This window comes from Erithacus rubecula (assembly GCF_903797595.1).
Source record: "Erithacus rubecula genome assembly, chromosome: 31".
NCBI classification, from domain to species: Eukaryota; Metazoa; Chordata; class Aves; order Passeriformes; family Muscicapidae; genus Erithacus; species Erithacus rubecula.
Genome location: NC_136682.1, coordinates 1,910,705 through 1,927,932, shown reverse-complemented (window position 1 = coordinate 1,927,932; position 17,228 = coordinate 1,910,705).

Sequence of the window (17,228 nt, the reverse complement as noted above, 5' to 3'; positions counted from 1 at the left end):
TGTCTCATGGTATTTTGCACAGAGCATGTTTTCAAAGAGGTGTTGCCTTCTTTGAGCAATGAGTCTTTTCTGCTTTGTTTTTCACTATCTCCCTTATATAAACGCCATGGCTTTTCAATAAATCACTCCTTGCTTGGAAGAGGAGTCATGTTGCTGTGTTCTTTCATCATTTCCCAGCCCCAGAGTGACACAGAACCACTCAGGAGGGCTGGGACCTGATCCACAGCAGAAACAACCCCTGAAAAACCATCAGCAAACCAGTAAAATAAACCAAATAAATCCCCTGGCATGAGGCCTCCAGGATCCAGGCCTGGCTCTGCCACTTGACATTAATCCTGCTTGGCAAAGGCCAGGGGAGCTGCTGTGCCCAAGAGCAAGGTGCAGCTGCAGCCTGGGATAAAGCCCTCTTGTGCAGGCAGGATTAGAAATGGGGATGAAAACAAACCTCAATGTCCAGCACAATCAGAGTTTTTTTTAAAAAGTCAGAAAGAAAAAAAAAAAAAAAATCAATTCCTCTTCCCCAAGTAATCTTTCAGCTTTTTCCAGTGGGGATTTTTCCCTCCTGTCCAGGAGCTGGTTTCTCTGAGGACAGGGAAGTTGGATTCCTGCCAGGCAGACAAAGAAAATGAGACCTTTCTCCTTTTTTTTTTTTTTTTTTTTTAATTCCTTATGTTTTAAGCTGCTTATCCCAACAGTCAATTATTTCTGCACCGAGAGCCCCTCACTTGGAGATCAGAGTCCACAGGAATTCTGAGAGCTGTTATCACCCTCCTGGGGAAGGGATATAAAACCCAGCTTGTTTTCTTATCTCTTGGAACCGAAAACCCCCGTGTGTTTGGCAAAGGAGCCCTGTAGGAACAGTTAATCAGTGGATAAAAGCGTGTTGGGTGTGCAAACACAACCTTATCCTGCTGCTGACATCAGGGCTTGCATCTCCACAGCTTTGTCCTGGATTTCAGCCACGTTCTGTTTGGATTTGAGCTGGGCTAGGCAGAGCTCGGCTCTGCCTGTCTGCAGCAGCATCAGAGCTGGGCTGGGGTTTGCTCATCCCTCCTGCACCATCCAACCCCCAAATGCTCCTTTCTTGCCATGGAAACTGCAGTGTACCTGAGAACTGCCCCCTCCCTGTGCCAGCAGCCACGCTCATCCCCCAGGCTCTGCAGCAAAATCATTCTGGGGCCATTAACCAGCAGGGAACAGCCACCCACCCTGGCATGACCTTCCAGGGATGAGGCACCTGCAGCACTGACCCCATAACACCCATGGACCCCACACCTTCCATGGATCCCACACCTTCCAGGGATCCTACACCTTCCAGGGATGAGGCACCTGCAGCACTGACCCCATAACACCCATGGACCCCACACCTTCCATGGACCCCACACCTTCCATGGATCCCACACCTTCCATGGATAAACCACCTGTAGCACTGACCCCATAACACCCATGGACCCCACACCTTCCATGGATCCCACACCTTCCATGGACCCCACACCTTCCATGGATCCCACACCTTCCAGGGAATCCCACACCTTCCATGGATGAGGCACCTGCAGCACTGACCCCATAACACCCATGGATCCCAGACCAACCATGGATGAGGCACCTGCAGCTCCAATCCCACACCTTGCATGGATCCCACACCTTGCATGGATAAACCACCTGCAGCACTGACCCCAGAACTTCCATGGATAAACCACCTGTAGCTCCAACCCCACACCTTCCATGGATCCCACACCATCCATGGATGAGCCACCTGCAGCTCCAACCCTTCCATGGATCCATGGATCCCACACCTTCCATGAATTCCACACCTTCCATGGAAGAACCATCCTGCAGCTCCAGCCCTACACCTTCCATGGATCCCACACCTTCCAAGGATGAGCCATCCTGCAGCTCTGACCCCACATCATCCGTGGATCAGGCACCTGCAGCTCCAACCCCACACCTTGCATGGATCCCACACCTTCCATGGTTGAACCATCCTGCAGCACTGACCCCAGAACTTCCATGGATCCCACATCTTTCATGGATGAGCCACCTACAGCACCCACCCCACACCTTCCATGGATGAGCCATCCTACAGCTCCAACTCCACACCTTCCATGGATGAGCCATCCTACAGCTCCAACTCCACACCTTCCATGGATCCCACACCACCCATGAATCCTACACCATCCATTGACTCCACACCATCCATGGATCCCACACCTTCCATGGATGAGCCATCCTGCAGCTCCAGCCCTACACTTTCCATGGATCCCCCACCTTCCATGGATGAGCCATCCTGCAGCTCTGACCCCACACCTTCCATGGATCCCACACCTTCCACGGATGAGCCATCCTGCAGCACTGACCCCATAACACCCATGATCCCACATCCTTCATGGATGAGCCACCTGCAGCTCCAGACCCACACCCTCCACAGATCCCACACTTTCCATGGATAAACCACCCGCAGCACTGACCCTTCCATGGATCCATGGACCCCACACCTTCCATGGATGAGCCACCTGCAGCACTGACCCCATAACACCCATGGACCCCACACCATCCCAGGAGGAGCCGCCTGCATCCCTGGGATCAGCAGCAGATCCAGCAGCAAACCCTGCATGAGCTCTTTCAGCTCAGGCTGTTGCTATTTAGGACCAGTTCTAGTCCCAAAACCAGCCCAAATCAGGCACTGCCAGGGTTGTTTCAGGTGGAGACAGCTCCTGCTGCATTTGGGGGTCCCAAATCTTCCTGCCCCGGGTCTGAGGATGGTCAGGATAAATCTGCACCCTGCACTGGGCCAGGGCCACATCTGAATGCTGGGCTCAGACTGGGGCCACCCACAATGAGACCCTGAGGGGCTGGAGTGAGTTCAGAGATGGGAACAGAGCTGGGGAAGGGGCTGGAGCACCAGGGAAAGCTCCTGGGGGACTCAGAAAGAGGAAAGGAGGCTCTGGAGGGACCTTGTGGCTCTGCACAGCTCCCTGACAGGAGGGGACAGCCAGAGGGGGTCAGGCTCTGACAAGAGGGAACACGGATGATGAAAGTGCCTGGGGAAATTTAGGTTGGATACTGGGAAATCTGAATGGAAAAAGCTGTCCAGCCATGGCAGCAGGGCAGAGTCACCACTCTGGAAATGTCCAAACCCACGGGAGTGTGGCCCTTGGGGAGCTGGGTCAATGCTGCTTGTGGTGGGGGCTGATGGTTTGGGGGTTTTCTCCCAGTTTTGATGATTCCAGGATTCTACAACCTTGGGAAAAGGAAGGTGTGAGGTTAAGGCTTCTCTAAGCACCAACTTTGGAGCTCTTAGGCTCTTACTTTGGGTAATTCTCTAAAAAAGCAAAGCAGCTAATAGTTAAAAAGGTTATTTATTACAAAGCACCTCAGTTCCAACAGGCAATAAACAAACAGCTAAAATCAAGTGGCTAAAAGCAACAACTTTCTGTAATACATACATTTATACAGGATTTTTCTAACAAGCTAAAATGCAAACTCAGACCACCTTTGCTTATTAGAAGTTTAATTTCTTAGGTTATGTATAGAACTACACATACAACTTATCTTGTTCTATTTTAAAAATGCAACCAATATTCCTATTATACCTTTATTATGACTCAGTCCTGTCTACAGCTGTGGGCTTGGAGCCTCTATTGAAGACATCAGGTTGCAACTTTTACCAGAACTCACACAACCCCAGGTAGCCAAAAAAAAAAAAAAAACAACCCCCAAACTTCCCGAGGTGAAGGAGCTGAGGCCAAAACTGTGCTCACAGCCCCCGGGGCTCTTCATTCCATCCCCGGGGGAAGAAGAGCAGCAGCCCAGCCAAGCTCGGCTGAGCAAACACGGGCGGCTTCTGTCCAAGCAGGCAAGTGAATCTGGAGGCACAATTTGTCATCTAATTGCAGCCACACCCCCCCCGGGATTAATTGCTGCATTTGAATGCAAAGCAGGGCAGATTTATGGCCCCATCAGGTTTCATCAGTTACAAGTGATTGATGGCCAGCTAAAAGCACTGCAAACAGCAAAAAGGGCCCTAATAGGGTGTTTTTTTTCAGGTTTTGGGTTGTTTAATCCCCAAGCCTGCAGGAGGAGTAAATTAAAACTTGGCCACATTTGCTCCAGACTCCACTGAGGGTTTTTGTCTCCTGCATGGGAGGGTGTATATGATTTCCACAGAATTGTGAGCAGGAAGAGGAGTCAGGGAAATAAAACCCTGATGTTTTTCCACACTCAAAGCTAGAGGGACAATTAACAGAAATAAGCCTTTAACCAGGATAAACCATTAACCACCATCTATCTAACCAGCCCCTATCTCAGATAAAAAGGGGAAATAAATCTCACCCCACCCTGAGACCAGCAGCTGTGAGGCTGCAGGTGTGAAACCACTGAGGAGCTGGGCCAGAACCATCCTGAAACCACCCTAAACCATCCCTAAACCATCCTGAAGCCACCCTAAACCATCCCAAAACCATCCTGAAGCCACCCTAAACCACCCCCCAGCCTCCCAAAACCAACCTCAAACCACCCAGAACCATCCCAAAACCATCCCTCAGCCACCCAAAACCATCCTAAAACCACCCTAAACCATCCCAAAACCATCTTACAGCTACTGAAAGCCAACCTAAAACCATCCCTCAGCCAACCTAAACAACTCACAGCCTCCCAAAACCATCCTAAAATAACCCACAGCAACCCAAAACCATCCTAAAACCACCCTAAACCATCCCAAAACCACCCCACAGCCACCCTAAACCATCCCAAAACCACTCTAAACTATCCCAAAACCATCCCACAGCCTCCCAAAACCATCCTTAAACCATCCCACAGCCACCCTAAACCATTCCTCAGCCACCCAAAACCATCCTGAAACCACCCTAAACCATCCCAAAACCACCCCACAGCCCCCCTAAACCATCCTAAAATCACCCTAAACCATCCCAAAACAACCCCACAGCCCCCCTAAACCATCCCAAAATCACTCCACAGCCCCCCTAAACCATCCCAAAATCACCCCACAGCCCCCCTAAACCATCCCAAAATCACTCCACAGCCCCCCTAAACCATCCTAAAACCACCCTAAACCATCCCAAAACAACCCCACAGCCCCCTAAACCATCCCAAAACCACCCCACAGCCCCTTTAAACCAGTGCTCACAGCTGGTGATGCCCAGAGCTGCCCCAGTTCAGCTCCTGCAGGGTCCCAGTATGAACCAGCAATCACTGGTGCTGGGCCCTGGGAGCCTGAGGCTGCTCATTGCACCCAAGGGATCCCCAAAAACATCTGAAAGTCCCCAGAAAAGTCTTTCCTCCATAAAGGAATATTTGGGAATCACTGTAGGGAATCGTGCTGGGAGCACACAGGGGGTGAGGGAGCAGCACCAAGGAGAAGCCAGGGAGGAACAGGGATCATTGAGGAGGAACAGGGAGGAATAGGGATCACTGAGGAGGAACAGGGATCACTGAGGAGGAACAGGGAGGAACAGGGATCACTGAGGAGGGTCAGGGATCACTGAGGAGGAACAGAGATCACTGAAGAGGAACAGGGAGGAACAGGGATCACTGAGGAGGAACAGGGAGGAACAGGGATCACTGAGGAGGAACAGGAATCACTGAAGAGGAACAGGGAGGAACAGGGATCACTGAGGAGGAACAGGGAGGAACAGGGATCACTAAGGAGGAACAGGAATCACTGAAGAGGAACAGGGAGGAACAGGGATCACTGAGGAGGAACAGGGAGGAACAGGGATCACTGAGGAGGAACAGGGATTACTGAGGAGGAACAGGGAAGAACAGGGATCACTGAGGAGGAACCGGGATCATTAAGGAGGAACAGGGATCAGGGGGAACCAAGGAGGGTCGTGGTTCCAGACCATGCAGGACTTGTAGCCCAGTTTTTTGCAGTGGGGGCTCATCTGGGTGTGTCCCATGCCCTGCTCCAGCCACCAAGGCCGAGGGCTCAGCCACAAGAGGTGAGATGTTCACCAGGTGAGAGCACTGAGGCTCCAGCCTGACCCCAGGACCAGCTCCCAGGGTGAGGAGGAGCAGGGACAGCCCCAGAGTGTCACCTGGGGACCCACAGATCCAGATCCCAGAGCTGACAGCCCCATGCTGGACCCCAAAACATTTCACCTGCCCAATCCTGTTTTCTCACCCATCTCCCAGCCCAGCAAAGGGCTCAAACTGGTTTCTGCTGCAAGCCCCACGGATGAAACCCCCACTGCCCCTCTCCAGGCTCAGTTTCCCATGGGGAAAGGTGCCCTTGGCCCCAGTGGCTCCATGTCCAGAGTTCATGGACATTCAGAGCTTGGGGAGGCACCAGGAGAGCACTGGGGATGAGAGGGACTCACCCAGTTTGTCACCAGCAATGTGAGAAGAGTCATAAATCCATCAGAAATGGGGATCCACTACAGGGATCAGCCTGAGCTGGGTTTTGGGAAGGGCCCAACTTTTGACTTCTCATAGCTCAACCCATCAGGTCCCACTCTTGGCACCATCTCAGGTTCCCACTCTGCTCCTCCCTGGCACCAGGCCTGTTGGACATCACCTCCAAGGTGTTTCCTGCCTCAAAACCGGGCACAAAGGGGAGAGGAAATAATCCCCAGCCCTTCAGAGCTGCCAAAATACCTGAGAGAACACAGAGTTTCACTCTGCAATGGCCCCTCCCTTGGCTCTTCAATACCTGCAAAGCAAAACAGAAAAAAACCAGCCCAAAAAATGCTGAGACCAAACCCAGGCACTCAGCGTCATCTGGGAGGTTCCAGGTGGAACCAGTGACCCAAAAAGGTTGTTTTTTTTTTTTGCCAGTTTTGGCCACTCCAGCTGTGGTGGGGAGGAGGAGGCCACAAACTCCTTCATGAGGAAAATGGGAGTGAAATTGTTGATCCCCAGGGTTCCAGGCTGGGAATCATTGCTGGGGGACAGATGGGGACATTCTGCAGCCCCTGCCTTGGGTGGACCCTGGGCAGCAAAGGTCTCTCAGAGGAGCCAAGGTGAAGCCAAAGCTTCATTCCTCCCTGTCAGCTGGAAATCCCCTCAGAATGAAGCATCCCCTGTTTGGCCCCACCTCAGCAATCCAGTTTAAATTTCAGAGCAGGTTTAAGCATAAACTTCCCTGCCCATGGCAGAGATGTGGAACTGGATTTGAGATTCCCCCAAACCCAAACCATCTGTGATTCCATGATGAGCTCATCATGTTCCCAGCCTGATTCTGGGCAGTCCCAGCAGGACCATGTCCCATGGACCCCATGGGAGCAGCCTGGGCTCCTGCTGCCTCTCCCCACTCCTGGAGACCATGGGAGACTGGGGGAGGCAGGAAAAGGGCTGGGGGAGAGTGGGTGAGATTCTCCAGAGGGGAACAGGAAAAGGGCTGGGGGGGAATGGGTGAAATTCTCCAGAGGGGAACAGGAAAAGGGCTGGATGGGGATGGATGAGCTCTAGAGGGGAGACAGGGAAAGGGCTGGAGGGAGTGGGTGAGATTCTGTAGAGGGGAACAGGAAAAGGGATGGTGGGGATGGATGAGCTTCTCTAGGGTGGAGGAAAGAAAAGGGATGGTGGGAAAGGGTGAGTTTCTATAGAGGGGAACAGGGAAAGGGCTGGCTGGGAATGGGTGAGTTTCTCCTGAGGGGGGAAAAAGAAAAGGGCTGGATGGGGATGGATGAGCTCTGGAGGGGAGACAGGAAAAGGGCTGGGTGGGAATGGGTGAGATTCTATAGAGGGGAAACAGGAAAAGGGCTGGGGGGGATTGGATGAGCTCTAGAGGGAAACAGGGAAAGGGCTGGGGGGGAGTGGGTGAGATTCTGTAGAGGGGGAAACAGGAAAAGGGGTGGGGGGGAATGGGTGAAATTCTCTGGAGGGGGAAAAAAGAAAAGGGCTGGGGGAGAATGGGTGAGCTCTAGAGGGGAGACAGGAAAAGGGCTGGGTGGGAATGGGTGAAATTCTATAGAGGGGAAACAAGAAAAGAGCTGGGGGGGAATGGATGAGATTCTCTAGAGAGAGGAACAGGAAAAGGGCTGGGAGGATGGATGAGCTTCTTTAGAGGGGGAAAAATAAAAAGGGCTGGGGGAAATGGATGAGCTCTAGAGGGGGAAAAATAAAAGGGCTGGGGGGAATGGATGAGCTTCTCTAGAGGGAAGAACAGGAAAAGGGCTGGGGGGAGTGGGTGAGCTTCTCTAAAGGGGAAAATGAAAAGGGCTGGATGGGGATGGATGAGTTTCTCTAGAGCAGCCTGGACACATCCCGGGAGTTTTCCCTCCCCAGCTGTTTTGATCCCTGTTCCAGCAGCACAGGATGCTCAGGTGGCTCAAAGCTGCTTCTCCAGGGATGCTCCCAGAGCCAGAGTTTGACCCCAAACCGTCCCAACCCGGCTGTGATGTCACTGTGATGTCACTGTGATGTCACTGTGATGTCACCGACAGCACCCCCCCAGCCTGGGGCCTCCCACCCCCAAAAATCCCCACAGCCCTTAGAGGGGCAGAACGGGAGCTCTGGAGCCTCGGAGGGGAGAGGATGATGAAGGGCAGGGGAGGAAGGATGGGCAGAGGAAGGACGGACAGACGAACGCTGCCACCTGCTGTCCATGAAAACCTCTCACCTCTGAGCTGGGATGAGTTCAGCTCTGCAGATCCCAAAGCTCAGGATCCTGCCCAGAGCCCCGGGGAAAGGATCAAGGATGGGTTTGCTTGGGATGGGGAAAGCAGCACGTCCCAAAGGGCAGCAGAAAATCACCCGGGGATGTGGAGAGAGGATCCCGTGGGCCATTTCCTGAGGCCACTCCAACAGAAAACCGAGGAGCCACAAGAGGAGCTGAGCTGAGCTGAGCTGAGCTGGGCTGGGCTGAGCTGAGCTGGGCTCTGTTGAGCTGAGCTGGGCTGAGCTGGGCTGGGCTGGGCTGGGCTGGGCTGGGCTGGGCTGGGCTGGGCTGAGTTGAGTTGAGCTGGGCTGAGTTGAGTTTAGCTGGGCTGAGCTGAGCTGAGCTGAGCTGGACTGGGCTGAGCTGAGTTCAGCTGAGCTGGATCTCCCCTCCCCGAGCCGCCGCCTCCGCAGGCAGCACCGGGGGCACGTTGCAAACAGTGACATCATGAGCTAATTTGGTGGCGTTAATTACAAACATCCCACCCCAGTGAGGGGCAGCAGAGCTGGCCCTGTCCCCCCCACACTCAGCTAATTAATGTCCCCCTCCCTCGGGCGGTGGCAGCTCCCTCCAGGGCCCTCATTAAAGGCTCCTCAGGATGAGTGTCCTCCCCACGCCGACCTTATTTTGACAGTGGCAGTAATTACAGAACTCTCGCTGCTGGAATGACAGTAATTAGCCAGGCACGAGCAGAAAGGTCCTGGGGGGGAGAGCACAGAAAGCAGCAGAGAAATCCAGCCCCAGGTGGGACAGGCAGAGCCCGGTTCTCCCTCCAGCACAGCCTGCAGTGCTCCTGTCTCTCACTGCCTGGCACAAAAGGCACGTTCAGACCCCAAACACCAAATCCTGGATGTTCTTCTTTGGTGGAAACCCCCCAGAGATCTCAAAAGTGCCCTGGAAACGCCTCCTGCCATCCTGCAGAGAGCTCAGGAGCACACCTGGCCCCAGGTGGGGAGCAGCTCTTCACCCTCCTCCAGGCAGATCCAGCTGCCCTCAGTTTCCCTCTTCTCCTTTTTCTTTTGCTGGATTCAAGGATATCAAACAAACCAGCCCGGTTCCCACGGGACACCCTGGAAAACGATGAACCAACGAGTTCCAGGTGTTCCCAGGGCTCCTGGGCTGAGCTGGGATGTTCCATAGGGATCCAGCACTGCCCCTCATGGGGCTTCATTTCACCCCCAAACCCCAAAAATCACAGGGAAAATCCCCAGTTTCAGGTCTGGACTCGGGGATCACAAGTGGGATCTGCCTGGCTGAGGAGCTGCACCAGGAATTTCACACATCAGGAAGTGTTTGGAGACACAAATCCTTGATTCACACCTTTGCTCTTTTCTCCTTTTTGTGTCTTAGCTCCAGTGAAGGTGCTGGAAAGAGCAGCCCGTGGGCAGTGCCAGCAAGAGGCCACCTCACCTGAGAGGAGGAAACCCACAGGTCACTGCTTTGGTCCAAAAAGTGAGGGAAAAAACCCACAAATGTAAGAGAAACAGCACCAATGATGTAAATAAAAAAATTAATTGAAGGCGTCAGTTGGAAAATCCGCCAGTGAGGATATTTTCTGCAGCCCCACTCCAGCAAAGCTGTAATGATTCACAGTGACCCATGCAAGGAGAAGCAGGATCCCTGTGACCCACCTGTCAGCTCTGGGCATCCTCCAGACAAGTTTAAAAGCAGCAGGAAGGAGAAGAGTTCAGCCAGAACCGGCTGGAAGGAGGAAAATCGGATCTGGTGTGGAGGGAGCAGCTCTTTGCCCAAGGTAGGTGCCTCTTCCTTCTCCTAATCTCCCAAAGAATCCAACCAGATGAGGAACGCATTTGGTGATGGGCAACAGAAATCTGATTTTTGGCAAATGAAGGGTGGGAGGCGACATTTTATTCCCACAGAATTCCTGAGGTATCCGGCAAAAATAAGGAATGGAAAATACAAATAGACCTGCTCATCTGGAATTTGCTTTTCCAAGCTGTGGGAAAGTTCTTCAGCACTGTGGTGATAATTCCAGGACAGAAATGTCACCCGCAGACAGAGAAGGGAGGTTTGGGATAAAGTTCATTGCAGATAATTTTACCTTTGGGTGTCATTCTGCCGGCAGGGAATGGCCGGGATGGGATTTTTCACACCCACCCATCCCTAGTGCCACACCCTGGGACGGGGCTGTCCCTCCAGGGTTCCCCGCAGGGTTTGGGAGCTGCAGGCAGGGAATGTCGGTGGTTTCTGCTCCGCAGATGGTGCGCTGGCTCTACCTGTCCGGGCTGGTGCTGGCCGTGCTCATCCCGGCCGGCTGGCAGCTGGCTCCCGACGAGCTGCGGCACCTGGCCAGGTACGGGCTGGGGCGGGGCTGGGGCAGCAGCTTCTCCCTCTCTGCCGGGGGGTCTGGGGGGGCCCAACCTGGGGGTCACCAACCTTCCCAGCGAGGGGATTCTGCAAGGGACAGCCTGATGGGGGTCTACAGCTTGTTGAAGGGGGTCTACAGCCTTCTGGGGGTCTCTACAGCCTGCTGGGGGCTCTGCAGCCTTCCAAAGGGGTCTGCAGTCTGGTGAGGGGGTCTACAACCTGCTGAGGGGTCTACAGCCTGCTGGGGGGGGGGGAGGGTCTGGAGGGTCCAATGCTCCGACCTGGGGGTCACCAACCTTCTCAGAGGGGATTCTGCAAGGGACAGCCTGATGAAGGTCTACAGCTTGTTGAGGAGGTTCTACAGCCTTTTGGGGTTCTCTACAGCCTTCCAAAGGGGTCTACAGTCTGGTGAGGGGGTCTACAGCCTTCTAAGGGGGTCTACACCCTGTTGAGGGGGGTCTACAGCCTTCTAAGGGGGTCTACACCCTGTTGAGCGGGTCTACAGCCTTCTGGGGGTCTCTACAGCCTGCAGAGGGGTCTATAGCCCAATGAGGGGGTCTAAAGCCTTCTGGGGGGGGTCAGTAGGGGTCCAATGCTCCCACCTGGGGGCCACCAACCTTCCCAGAGAGAGGGTCCCTCAAGGGACAGCCTGATGGGGGTCTACAGCCTTCTTGGGGGTCTACAGCCTTCTAAGGGGGTCTACAACCTGCTGAGGAGTCTACAGCCTGCTGGGGGGGGGATCTATAGCCTGATGAGGGGGTCTACAGCCTTCTAAGGGGGTCTACACCCTGTTGAGGGGGTCTACAGCCTTCTGGGGGGGGTCTCTACAGCCTTCTGGGGGGTCTGCAGCCTGAGGGGAGGTCTACAGCCTGCAGAGGGGTCTATAGCCCGATGAGGGGGTCTACAGTCTGCTGGGGGGGGGTTCAGTGGGGGTCCAATGCTCCGACCTGGGGGTCACCAACCTTCCCAGAGAGAGGGTCCTGCAAGGGACAGCCTGATGGGGGTCTACAGCCTGATGAGAGGGGGTCTGCAGTCTGGTGAGGGGGTCACCAGCCTTCTTGGGGGTCTACAGCCTTCCAAGGGGGTCTACAACCTGCTGAGGGGTCTATAGCCCGATGAGGGGGTCTACAGCCTGCTGGGGGGATCTGTAGGGGTCCAATGCTCCAACCTGGGGGCCACCAACCTTCCCAGAGAGGGGATTCTGCAAGGGACAGCCTGATGGGGGTCTGCAGCCTTCTAAGGGGGTCTACAGCCTGCTTGGGGGGGGGAAGGTCTACAGCCTTCTGAGGATCTACAGCCTGATGAGGCAAGGACAACAGCTTCCCCGAAGAACTGGGAGAAAACTGGGGTATTTATGGGGGAAAGCAAGGCTGGTACCAAGGGGGAAAGGGCAATGGGTGACAAAGGGTTACCCTGGGTACCAAGGCATGGGGGAATCACTGAATCCTTTGGGCTCACCATGACAAGGGGGATGTGCCAGCCTGAGGGGCATCTTTCCAGGAGGGCTGAGATAAGCTTGGACCCATTCAAGGGACATCCTGTTCAAGGGAAACCCCATCCAAGGGACATCCTATTCAATGGAAACCCCATTCAAGGGAAACCCCATTCAAAGAACATTCCCACCAGGCCATTGCCCTCCACACCTCTCCACCCCTGTTGCTGTCCCAGCTCTCCCTATTCCAGTGTTCCTGTTAATTTTGTCTGGATCCAAACAAACCCTCCTGGCTCCCCACAGCCCTGGACATTCCTCTGTAGGGAATCCCAGGATTTCCTGGCTGGTTCAGAGCAGGGGCACCAGGACCAGCCAGGCACCTCTGGGCTGGTGCTCCCTTGGCACAAAGTCCTTTGGGAACCCTCTGTGGTAAATCCCTAAATCACCCTGGAGCTGCAGGAGGATGATCCAAACCTCAGAGCAGCCCTATGTTGGGACCAGGGTGGAGTTTGGGATTCAGAGAGCAGGACAGAGGAGAATTATTTGGGACTGGATATTGAGTGCCAGGAAAGCCCAGACCAGGCTTGGCAAATCTCCAGAAACTGAAACGAGAATTGTGTGTTTGATTTGTAGCAATCACATTAAATATTCCAGATTTATTCCTCTGCACTATTCCATCCTTTCTGGAGGATGCTCTGCATAGGGACAGGGTTTGGAGCCCTGCCCTGGGCCCCTCCTGGGGGAGGATCCTGCTGGGGTGTTCATCAAACCCCATTTTCCTCCTTTCTCCTCCCACCCCGAGCAGATGGAAGCTGTTTGGAGCCCAGAACTCCCAGAGCTTCCCCTCCCTCATCAAGAGACACTCAGAGGGCACCTTCACGAGTGACTTCACATGGTACCTGGACAGGATGAAGGCCAAGGACTTCGTGCACTGGCTCATCAACACAAAGAGGTGCCGGGAGCAGGGAGAGGGGTGGGGAAAGAAACACCCAGCACCCCAATCCTGATCCCCATGGAGAGCCTGAAACAGTGCCAGCACACAGGGCACAGCTCCCTGCTGCTGTCAGACTAGGAACAGTCAACATAGTAACACACACACTCTCATGAATTCCTCCCAGGCAGTAGAAGTGGTTTATTGAAAGGTCACCACACTTATATAGGGTAGATCGTGCAATGCAGAATAGAAAAGGCTCATTGGCCCAGGAGGGCAACACCTCTTTGAAAACATGCTCCGTGCAAAACATCACATGGCACACGTACTGCTCTGTGATCAACAGCAGCTGTTAATCTGTGTTATTCATTCTTCCTTTTCTTGTTTATCTCTGAGAAAGTCTCCAGCCTAAGAAAGATCTGAGCTGGAGCTGAGGAAGGCAACAGCCTGGGAAAAATCCGGGTTGGGTTTTTCCTTGAGCCTTCAGCAATGTCCACATCTTCCCAGTGCCAGGGGGCGGGGATGGATGGAGTGTTGGGAAGGAATTCCTGGCTCTAAGGGTGGGGAGGCCCTGGGATGGATTTCCCAGAGCAGCTGTGGCTGCCCCATCCCTGGGAGTGTCCAGGGCCAGGCTGGAGAACCCTGGGCTAGTGGAAGGTGGCCTCCCGTGGCAATGGGTGGAATGAGATGAGCTCTGAGGTCCCTCCCAGCCCAAACCGTCCATGATTCCATGAAATCCGTGCATCTGGTGCCAAGGTGGGATTGGTCTCCCTTTTCCTGATGCCCAATGGCTTCTGGGGATCCTCTGGTCTCTTGTAACAAGGTCAGGAAAATGGAGGTGTTTAGGGTGGGGTTGGAACTCTGGGATGTGAAGGGGCTGTTTCATCCCCTCCATGATTTATCCTCACATTTTCCTCCTCATTCCAGCGTTACCTTGGCATTCTGGGTTTTTTTCCTGTTTCAGCCATTCCAAAGGGGCAGCTCCTCTGTGAACAAGGGAACCTTCACTGCCCTTTCCCAGCTCCTGATTTCAGCAGGAGTCTCCATCCCCTGAAGCTCTTTGGGTTTGTTTTTAAGGTACAATTAACAGGAAATCCGGGCAGCAGCTTTCCAGCCACATCCACATAGGAACGTTGGACCTCTCCATCACCAGCCAGGATTGGGAGCTCCATGGGAAGGATTTGAAGGATTCACCCACCCCACACAGCTCCTGGAGCCATCCCTGGCCCCATGGGAAGGATTCATCCATCACACTCAGCTCCTGGAGCTATTTCATTCTCCATGGGAAAGATTGGAAGGATCCATCCTCAACACCACTCCTGGAGCCATCCCTGGCCCCATGGGAAGGATTTGTAGGATTCACCCACCCCACACAGCTCCTGGACCCCTCCCTGACCCCATGGGAAGGGTTCACCCACCCCACACAGCTCTTGGAGCCATCCCCTGCTCCATGGGAAGGATTCATCCATTACACACAGCTCTTGGAGCCATCCCCTCTTCCATGGGAAGGATTCACCCACCCCTCTCAGCTCCTGGAGTGATCCCCTGCTCCATGGGAAGGATTTGAAGGATCCATCCCCCACACTCAGCTCCTGGAGCCATCCCTGGCCCCATGGGAAGGATTTGTAGGATTCACCCACCCCACACAGCTCCTGCACCCATCTCCTGCTCCATGGGAAGGACTCACCCACCCCACACAGCTCTTGGAGCCATCCCCTGTTCCATGGGAAGGATTTGAAGGATCCATCCCCCACACTCAGCTCCTGGAGCCATCCCCTGCTCCCCAGGCACCTCTTCCTGAAATTTGCCCCCATGGATCAAGCCTGGCTTTCTCTGATTTCCTTTCCCCTGCATTTTTCCCTAAATGCCAATAAAACCTTTGCTCAATCCTGCTGTTGGTTCCTGACGTCTCCAACCTTCCCCAGCGTCCCACTGGGATCCCACACACACTCAGGGGATTTCCAGTCTCTCACTCCCCATTGCTGCCTCATTTTTCTCTCAATTCCTCAATTTTCAGGTAAAAGGGATAAACCAGGATGTGCCCACCTGACCCCACAGACCAGGGCCAAAAGAAATTGGAGAGAAATTTAGGAAAAAGCCTTTTTGGTGTTAAATTATTCCAATTTAATTGAATCCAAAGAACCTCTTTGGAGTTAATTTCATTCTAATTAATTACAGGACAAGTGGGTCCCAAAAAAGCCCAGAAAGGCAACAGAGGGAACAGCTCTGGATGGGGAATTTCACCTCTCCAGGTGTTCCAGGGCTGGCACAGGAGACACAGCTACTCCCACTGAGAAATAAAATTATTTTAATTTAAAAGCATAGAATCAAAAAACAAAATAATTTTAAAAACATAATAATTTTAAAATAAAATAATTGGGAAATAGTAAAAATAATAAGAAAATAATTTTAAAATTGAGTAGTTTAAAAATTAAATAATTTGAAAATATAATGTAGAAGTAGAATTTTAAAATCAAATCATTTTAAATTAAATATATGTTAATTTAAAAATAATATAATACTAAAAATAAAATAAATTTAAAATAAAATAATTTTTTAATAAATGTAAAATAAAATATTTTTTTAAGTTAAAAATTTCACCCTTTGGTTTTATTTCCAGCCCAGAATGTTCCCAAACTCCCTTGGGACAAAATAAATAAAATTATTCAGCCTCTCAGCAAGAGAAACAATTCCAGGATTTTCACAGAGAGCACAAAAACAACACAAAGGAAGTGTCAGCACCTCGTTTATTCCCTGTTTGATTAATTCCCTGTTTACAGCCTTTGTCATCCCCATTCCGTGGGTTTCCTTTGGGGAATTTTCTGCAGGGGCTCGGGAGGAAGTGGGAGGGGATTAATGGCAGATTTCACTTTCTGGATCATTCCAAAGATATTTCGGGTTTGATCCTAAAGCAGCTCCAGGAACCGTTTGTGGAAGGTTTTCCCTCTGTGTTGTTTTCACAAGGAAATATTAAATCCTCCCAAAATAAATTCCTTCCTTCCTTCCTTCCTTCCTCCCTTCCTCCCTCCCTCCCTCCCTCCCTCCCTTCCTTCCTTCCTCCCTTCCTTCCTTCCTTCCTTCCTCCCTCCCTCCCTCCCTCCCTTCCTTCCTTCCTTCCTCCCTCCCTCCCTTTTCCTCCCTTCCTCCCTCTCCTGGAAGTTGAGGAACCTCCAGCCCTCTCTCTCTGCATCCAGACAGGAGAAGAAACCAGGAAAACCAAAATTACCCAAGTGTAGGATCCCACTCTTCCCCTCTTTCCCTTTCTCCAGAACTTATTCCATTTTTCAGCCTCCTCTCCTTCCCCGAGGCCCAAGGCAGCTTTTCCTGCTCCATCCCAGGCTGCCAGGAGTTCAACTCCACATCCCAAACCCCACCCATCACATCTGATGCAGTTTTGCCCTGCCTGGGGACGTGGCACTGCCATCCTTGCAGAGCAATTCCACATCTCCTCTTCCCCAGCCCTTGTCCTTTTGGGCTGGTTCCATGCAGGAAAAGGCTCCTGGCCGGGTGGGATGAGCTGGAGGCAGGAGTGGTCTTACCCCTGTCCAGATTTCAAGAGGCTGGAGCTGTTCCAAACCTCTCAGGGCTGTGGGAGCTCCTTCTCCCTTGGAATGTTCTCCCTTTCCAGCCCCATGGTCCCCAAACCCTTCCACACCTTCCAGGGGGACACCAGAGCCCCCAAAATGGGCAGAGCTTCAGGGCCCTCCCAGCCTCTCCCTGCAAGGCAACAGGGACAAGGAGGAGGAAAAGGCATTTCCCAATTCCCTGCTGGCTCTGCAAGGGAAGGAAAATCCAGAGTGCAGGGAGGGGACAGGAAGAGGAGTGGAGGAACAGGGTTCTGGGAGTGCAGAGCTCCACGTCTCACCTGGCTGCTCCCACCACCAAAACCCAGGGATTGGATTTTTAAGCTTCCCTTA